Genomic DNA, 7526 nt, shown 5'->3' on the forward strand with positions numbered 1-7526 from the left:
GGCATCTACCGTGCCGAGAGATCTGCCAGCTGAAATTGGAGTTCTGTTCACAGGAGAAATGGGCAAACCGCAAGTGGCTAGGCAGCGAATATGATCTGTTAGAATAGCACTCAGCAAATCTAGGGAAACAGGATTTTGATCTTTGAAATTGCTGTCTTTTGAAATTCTGCTTTGAATATCTTAGAGCCAGCATCCAGTTGTTTTCTGTTAGGAGAGAAGGGAAAGATTTCGATTCTACCTTCTAGGTGCACTGGCAATGTCTGGAGACATGTTTCGTTTTCATCACTGGCGTGTGTGCGCCTAGTGGGTTGCTGGCATCTAGTGGGGTAAGGTCATGGATGCTGCCACACATCCAACACTGTGAAGGACAGCCACCCACAACAAAGAAATGAGAGAACTCTACAGCCCCAAAGTCAGCAGTGCCCAGGTTGAAAGCCATGTGATGAGTTTTCTTACATACTCAAGGATGTGTTAACAAACCTATTGCCAAGCCGAGGCAAAAGAAATGAAAGATCCTAACATTAGAATGATGGAATAAAACTTCCACAGTATGTTTGAAACTCTGATTGGCTGATGGCAAATATGAATATGTTTCAGATGTTATGTTAAAAATAACACAAAACTTGAAGGCAGGTTGTTCTCTTCATATTATGTGTCAAAGGAAAATATTTTACTTTGTGCTAACAAGTGGAACACATCAGGAGGGGGGAAATGAGGTAGATTATTTACAAAGGTAAAGATGAGGTCAACATGTCCCTAAAAATCTGTTGCCTCTAATATATCCCATATGGAAGACTTTTTTTTTCTTTTCATATTTTCCTGGTTGAACTCTTCTAGTTTGTTCTTCTTTCCAAGTTGTTTCAAACTTTTTTGTGTGTGAAAATGGATTTCATAATCTATAACATTAATGGAAGCATCGCATGTGTGGGCCTAGAAACAAATACCCATGTCTAAGATCCATAGGTCTAATACTACAGACAACTGTTGCCTTACATTTCTAGGCATGAACAGTTTTTGCCACAAGCAATTACTATTTGCAAGGTAAATCTCTCTCCTACACTGGAATAGCCCCTTTCAAGTGTCTCTGTTTGAGGTCTTTAGAAAGGGAGAGAAATGAGCCTTAACACCAGGCTGGCTTGGTCAGTAGGCAACTCAGAATTGTTCTCAGCTTCATTCTAAGCAACCGAGCACTCTGAAGGAACATGGTAGCAGTATGTCCTTAGGCTGCACACAAGAGTGGAAGGCTGAGGTGCATCTCTGCACACACTAAGTGGGTTTGTTCCCCATTGACTGTGCAAAGCTAATTTCTGTTTGCAGAAAAGCCAGATGCACTTGACTCAGTAAGTATGTTAGTCTCTTCCATGGTCCAGCCATCAGATTTCTGGAGCTAGGATTATCATCAGGCTGGCCAACCAACAACAAAAGTCTGTTTTCTCCTCGTCTTTGGCTTGTTAACTTTGTAACTCCAGTCAAATAAAATTGGTGCCTACATTAGAATGATACATACACAGATTCTTTAATAATTTGCATTATTGTTTGTGAATGTACCCGCTAAAGGATAAACTTCAATGTAAGATTCAGATGTGAAACCTAGTACTTAAGTAAGTGATGTAGCGCATGGAAATCTTTCTTCTGGAGGCTCTGGAATATTCCACTACTTTGAAGATAGTAAAAAGAAACAATCCTTACCATTTGGTGCGGACTCAAATAAAGCATGAAATAAAAAGTTTTGGCAAAGCCTTGGATAATGTTGAGAAGTGAAATTTCAGAATAATAATAAATGGTTGGGGAATTCAATAAATCCAGCAGCTGGTTGATTTTTTGTACATACTGTCTACAGTGGAAAGTGGTCACAGGGTCTTCTGTTTATTCTGGCTTCCAGCAAACAATTGTTCCTATAGGTAGGCCTTGGTAGATTCTTACCTTTTAGGGCCTATCCTCAAGCACTTAGGTGCACCCCCTTAGAATTCTGCATTAATTAGGTGGGATTGAGGGAAGGCATCACAAATGCTACCCTTACTTCCTTCTAGTTCTTCAGCTTTTAGTGCCGAAGTGGACTCACATGGAGGGTAATAAATGATGGATGACGGTACTTATCAGGTGAATTAGGGGGTGGTACTGGGCTACCCCTCAGAAAAATCAGAGGCATCATAGTTTAATGAGGTTCAAATAGGCTGTGTGCAAGGAGATGTGTGGGGATGAAAAATGGCATGTGGCCAAGTTAGTGGCTAACATGCTGGATAACAGAAATAATCATGTGTAGATCAAACCCAATGGCTACATCACAGAGATCTGAAAGGGGCTTAGACACCTGTGTTAGTCTGGGTAAACTAGGGAAACAAATCCACAGAAATTCATGTATAAGAGAGAGTTTTACATAAAGGGTAAGTGTACATCAAGAAAACATCCCAACTCAGTGCTGTCCAAGCCCATAAGTCCAATATTGGCCCATATGTCCAACACCAATCCACAAAGTCCTCTTCCATCTCACAAAACTCACGCAATGATGCCAACTGCAGGAGGAAAGCCGAAATCATTGAACGTGTAAGCATCTCAGTGCTGGCAGGGGTCTCCACATGGCTGCTCCAGAACCCAGGGCTGCATCAGGGTAGGGCTGCATTAGGGTAGGTCCATGCTGCTTTTCCTCCGGGATGTCTTGCAGGAAATGTCTTGCTAGCTGAAGCAGGGAACTGGCTAAGGCAGCTGCACCCTCGTCTGACCATCAGAAAGCAGGAGACCCGAGAACGAGAAAGGTGAGGCTCACCGAGGCATTTATCTCTGTGTCCTTCAATTAATCCCGCATGTGTTTATCAGCCAGGTTGGCACAATAAACCTTAACTATCTCAACACCTAATATATATGAGACACTAGACATTGCCCCTGTATAGAAGTTACAAGACAATGTCCCATAAGGAGCTTTGTGGTCTGCTTCCAAGTCTAGCCTTGAATTTCTGTAGAGAAATTGGCACTTTCTTGTTGAAAATTTCTTGTGTGATGATTTACATCTTTCTTGCTGTTTTCAACATTCTCTTTGACTTCTGAGAGTTTGATGAAAACATGTCTTGATGTGAACCACTCTTAATATTTTTATTCTACTTGGAATTCATTGGATTTCTTGGATGTGCAGCATCATGTCTTTTTTTATCAAGGTTAGCATGATTTCTTAAAAGTTTTCTTTCTACCCCACTCCTTCTGGAATTGCCATACTGTGTATATTGGAATGCTTGATGTTGTCCCATAAATTCCTTCGGCTTGATGCATTTTCTTACTCCTTCTTTGCACCTGAGAACCGATCATTTCAATTCGCCTACTTTTCAATTTTCAATTTTTCCTTCTGCTAGCTCACATCTACTTTTGAACCCTTCCAGTGAATTTTCATTTCACTTAATGTCCATTTTTAGGACCAATCTTTCTGCTTAATTCCTTTATTGTTTTTCTGATTTCTGTTAGTTCTTCACTCATGTTTTCCTTCAGGTCTTTGAGAAAAATTAATATTTTTTTTCAGAGTCTTTGTCTAGTAAATCTATTTTCTAGGTTTCTGTGGTGATGATTTCTATTAATTTATTTTATTCTTTTTAGTGGGCCAGCCTTCTCTGTTGCTGTTTATGCCTTGTGATTTTTTTTTGTTGAAACTGGGATATTTGAATACTATAAAGTGGTAATTCTCAAAATCATATTCTTCCCCTTTCTCTGGGTTTGTGTTTTTTTTCAATTGTTGAAGGATGTAGCCATATGCTTGTTGAGTGGTTTTCCCTCACTACAAAGACTGACATCTTGGATGTGTGTGAATACTAAAAGCTTGATTTCTTTCTTACTAGGTATTCAATTAGTATTCTGACATCAATTTCTTTGAATATCAGAAGATGGGGTATGGGCAACAAACAAACAAACAAAACACCACTTCCAGTCTTTGCCAATCGGCTCTGTGTCGTGTTCCTCACTGAGCACTTAACCAAACTTGCACTGAGCCTCTAGGAGACTATTTATCCATTAATGGTCTTCTTTAGTCCAGGTGGTCACAGGCCATGATGACCACCTGCATCCCTTCAAACCCTGTAGCTTCTGGATTTTTTTAAATTAATATTTTATTGTGTTTAACTTGAATGTGATGAGGCTCCCATTTAGCAATTTCTACACAAATCATTCATTGCTCACAGTGTAATGTTTGACTATCTTAACTTTTATAGATGGTTTTTCTTGTTTAGCTAAAACAAAACCTCAGGGATAATTTTGGTTTAAAGTTCAAAGCATATCTCAGGGCAATAACTGGGAGGAGTACTCCAGTTTCAGCCAGCCCAGTATATCTGGACTTTTTATGAATTTGAATTCGGTTCCACATTTTCATTAGTCCATCTATTGTGGTCACCAGGCAACATTGAGTCTGGTTGCAGAGTAGATGAAGTCATGGTTCATGTTGACTAACTGCTATAGACCACGTTCTTCTGTCTTTGGCTTCCCTTCTCTCTCTTGTCCCAGATGAATAGTTGTATCTTAATTGTCCACTTATGAACTTTTAAGACCTGTATGTATCCATTTGATTGGTCAGTTCATTCATTGAAGGACACTTAAGATGTTTCTGCCTTTTTGCCATTGTATATACTGTGATAAACATGTGTTAAGTGCCATTGAATTGTTTCTGACTCATAGGGACCCGATGTACAGTCAGACAAAACACTGCCCAATGTACATATGTGTATACGTTTTAATTTTTAACCCTTGTGCTGTCTTTCCTCCTTAGGGGCTTATTTTTTTCTTTTCAATTCTAGGATTGGCACAGGGCTATCCCTATTTAAAATTCACATTTTATTTAATCTGAATACAAATCCATATGCTAAAGCTCGGAGGAGCCATGCCTGAGCCCATGAGAAAACTAGATCATTACTGTAAGCAGGCTGTTCAAAACTTTCTGTCACAGTTGAAGGAGCAGCTGAGAGTTCTGCAGACTGGAAGGGTCCCATTATGGTGTGCATTTTACATATTCCATGGCAGGCTCCCTTCGTCCTCCTTTTCTTCTGCTTCCTCCCAGCACTGAAAGCCAAAAAGCCTATCATTTAGCCTGGTACCTGCTGGATTTACTGAGTAATACCTGCTTATAAATATAGGGAAAACTAAACAAAACTTGCATTGATTCCGACTCACTGTGACCCTATAGGACAAAGTAGAACCGCCCCTATAGGATTCTGAGACTGTATAGCTTTCCAGAGAAGAAAGCCTCACCATTTTCCTGTGGAGCCATTAGTGCTTTTGAATTGCTGACTCTGAGCTGCTTGTTAGTCCAACATAGTACTGGTGTGTATGTGTGTGTGTGTGTGTAGGCCAATGGAAAATGAAAAATAAACTCCACATAGCTCTCTGAGTGAGATTTACATTCTTCCTGGAAAATAATGTTCTCCTCTGAGCCTGCCATTGTTACGGTCAATTGAAAACTAGAAAACGACTTTCAGAAGTCCTCTGCTGTGCTTTGGAATGTAATTGAAAACAACTGTCAGGCTTGCGCCCAAACATGTAGGGAGCTGGAACCAGCGTCCGTAGTTAAAGCAGGGCGAGGTAGGGGAGGAATGGCTTAGAGGAAACGAGAGGATAGTGGTGGTGAGACTCTGTCAAGGAAATATATGGTTTATTGATTAGAAGACAGGAAAAATCGTGAGAAGTTCCTGTAGAATAAATTTGTGTTTGCCGTGTTCTGATGGCAAAATAGTCCTTGGATTAGACAAGTGGGTGTCTTTTAGAGTGACATCCTAATTAGATGATCAGACGCAGAATTAGACTGGTGCCCGGCAGGAATCCTAGTCTCCAAAGGGATTGCCCTTTTTGGCACCCCAGTGGGTTACATGTTGGGCTGCTAATGGAAAGGATAAAGCTTCAAATTCACCAAGACTCCACAGGAGAAAGAGGAAGCAATCTGCTTCCATTAGGATTTCTTCCAGAGAGCCTCAGAAGCCCTGGGTTTCTGATTTCTGCTCTGTCCTTGAGGCTTAAGATGAGCTGGAAGCGACGCGGTCACTGTGGGTTCATTTGGCATTGCCTTTCCTATTTTAAAGAGGAGACGGAGAATGTTTCATGGAATTGTGTGGCAGATACAGGGAGTATTTTGAGAGCTTTCAGAAAGTTCCAGTTCATGTTCCAGCTATAAGTTCTGTTTTAACAACTCTCTTCCAGCAACAAATAGAACTCATTGAGACCCTATAGGACAGGCTAGAAATGGGCCTGTGGGCTTCTGAGACAAATGCTTTATGGGAGTAGAGAGACTTATCTTCTCCCACAGAGCAGCTGGTGGATTGCAGCCTAAAGTGTAGCCACTACCCAAAAAGAGCTCCTATTTCAAGAAGGAAGGCAAAATGACTCATATAAACCTATCCTCTTGCCTTGCTTTCTGCAGAGAACATATATTTTCCAGCCTTAAATTTTCTTCATGAATCACAATTTTGCTCCTAAGAAACTGACCCAGACTGGGGGCAAATGCCAGTTGAGTCTGGTTCCACTAGGTCTGCCTTTAGAAGAAACTCAGAATTCGTACCTCCGTGAGACAGAGGCTGAAAATTCCTCTAGTGCCTTGATAACATAGGGATGTGGACTTGGAAGATAGGGCTCATAGATGTCTTTGTAAAACATTTTCATACTGGCGAGAGGTCCGAGTTGATTATATTCAGAAGCATTGAAAAGAACATATTAGGTAAAATCACAGCAGCTTCTTCCTAGAACTCTTTATATTATACAATGGTTCTCAACCTTCCTAATGCCACAACCCTTTAATACAGTTCCTCATGTTGTAGTGACCCCGTATTGTGGGCATATCTGCATGTGGGTGGACCTGCCTGGAGCTGGATATAGGAGCAGTGTCTCAGTTCCTAAGACCATCGGAAATAGGGTCTTAGTTGACCCCTGGGAAAGGGTCGATTGACCCCCCCAAAGGGGTCGCGACCCACAGGTTGAGAAACACTGCTTTATAACATTAGAAATGGATGTGATTAATGCAAAGCCCTCCAGCTAGGTGTTTTGGCCATGACCCTGGGCTTCTGACAAATCACCTCAATCACTGCGGTTGAACAGACTCTGACTCATAACAACTCCATAGGACAGAGTAGAATTGCTCTCGGGGATTCTGGAGGCTGGACGTCTTTACGGCTTTACAGTTGAAGGCCTCATCTTTTTCCATGAATAGCAGTGGCTTCAAAGTACTAACCTTGTGGTTCATAGCCCAACGTGTAACGCGCTCTGTGAGAAACAGAAAGATTTCTCCAAATATATGTTAGACAGCCAATGGTAAATGATTGTCAAGTTACCTCCCTGAAGGCAGTCAGTGGCCAGACTGCTGTCTGGGCCCACCACAAGTAAGGCCCACTCCCTGTGGTTAAGGGCAATGGGCTACTTCTCCCCAAAGGCTTGCAGTCTTTATTTGGTTCCTGTAGATGAGGTTTACACTCTGCTGCTAATGGTTTCTATAGTGAGCCAGAGAACAGGTCAAACAGGCTCAGTGACATCCAAAGTTAGGCTGCCATCCTGAATCTAGGATCCGCCCATCTTGT

Source organism: Echinops telfairi, unplaced genomic scaffold, assembly GCF_000313985.2.
Source record: "Echinops telfairi isolate 266 unplaced genomic scaffold, ASM31398v2 ScPeMD7_7469;HRSCAF=8507_1, whole genome shotgun sequence".
In the NCBI taxonomy this organism is placed as follows: Eukaryota; Metazoa; Chordata; class Mammalia; order Afrosoricida; family Tenrecidae; genus Echinops; species Echinops telfairi.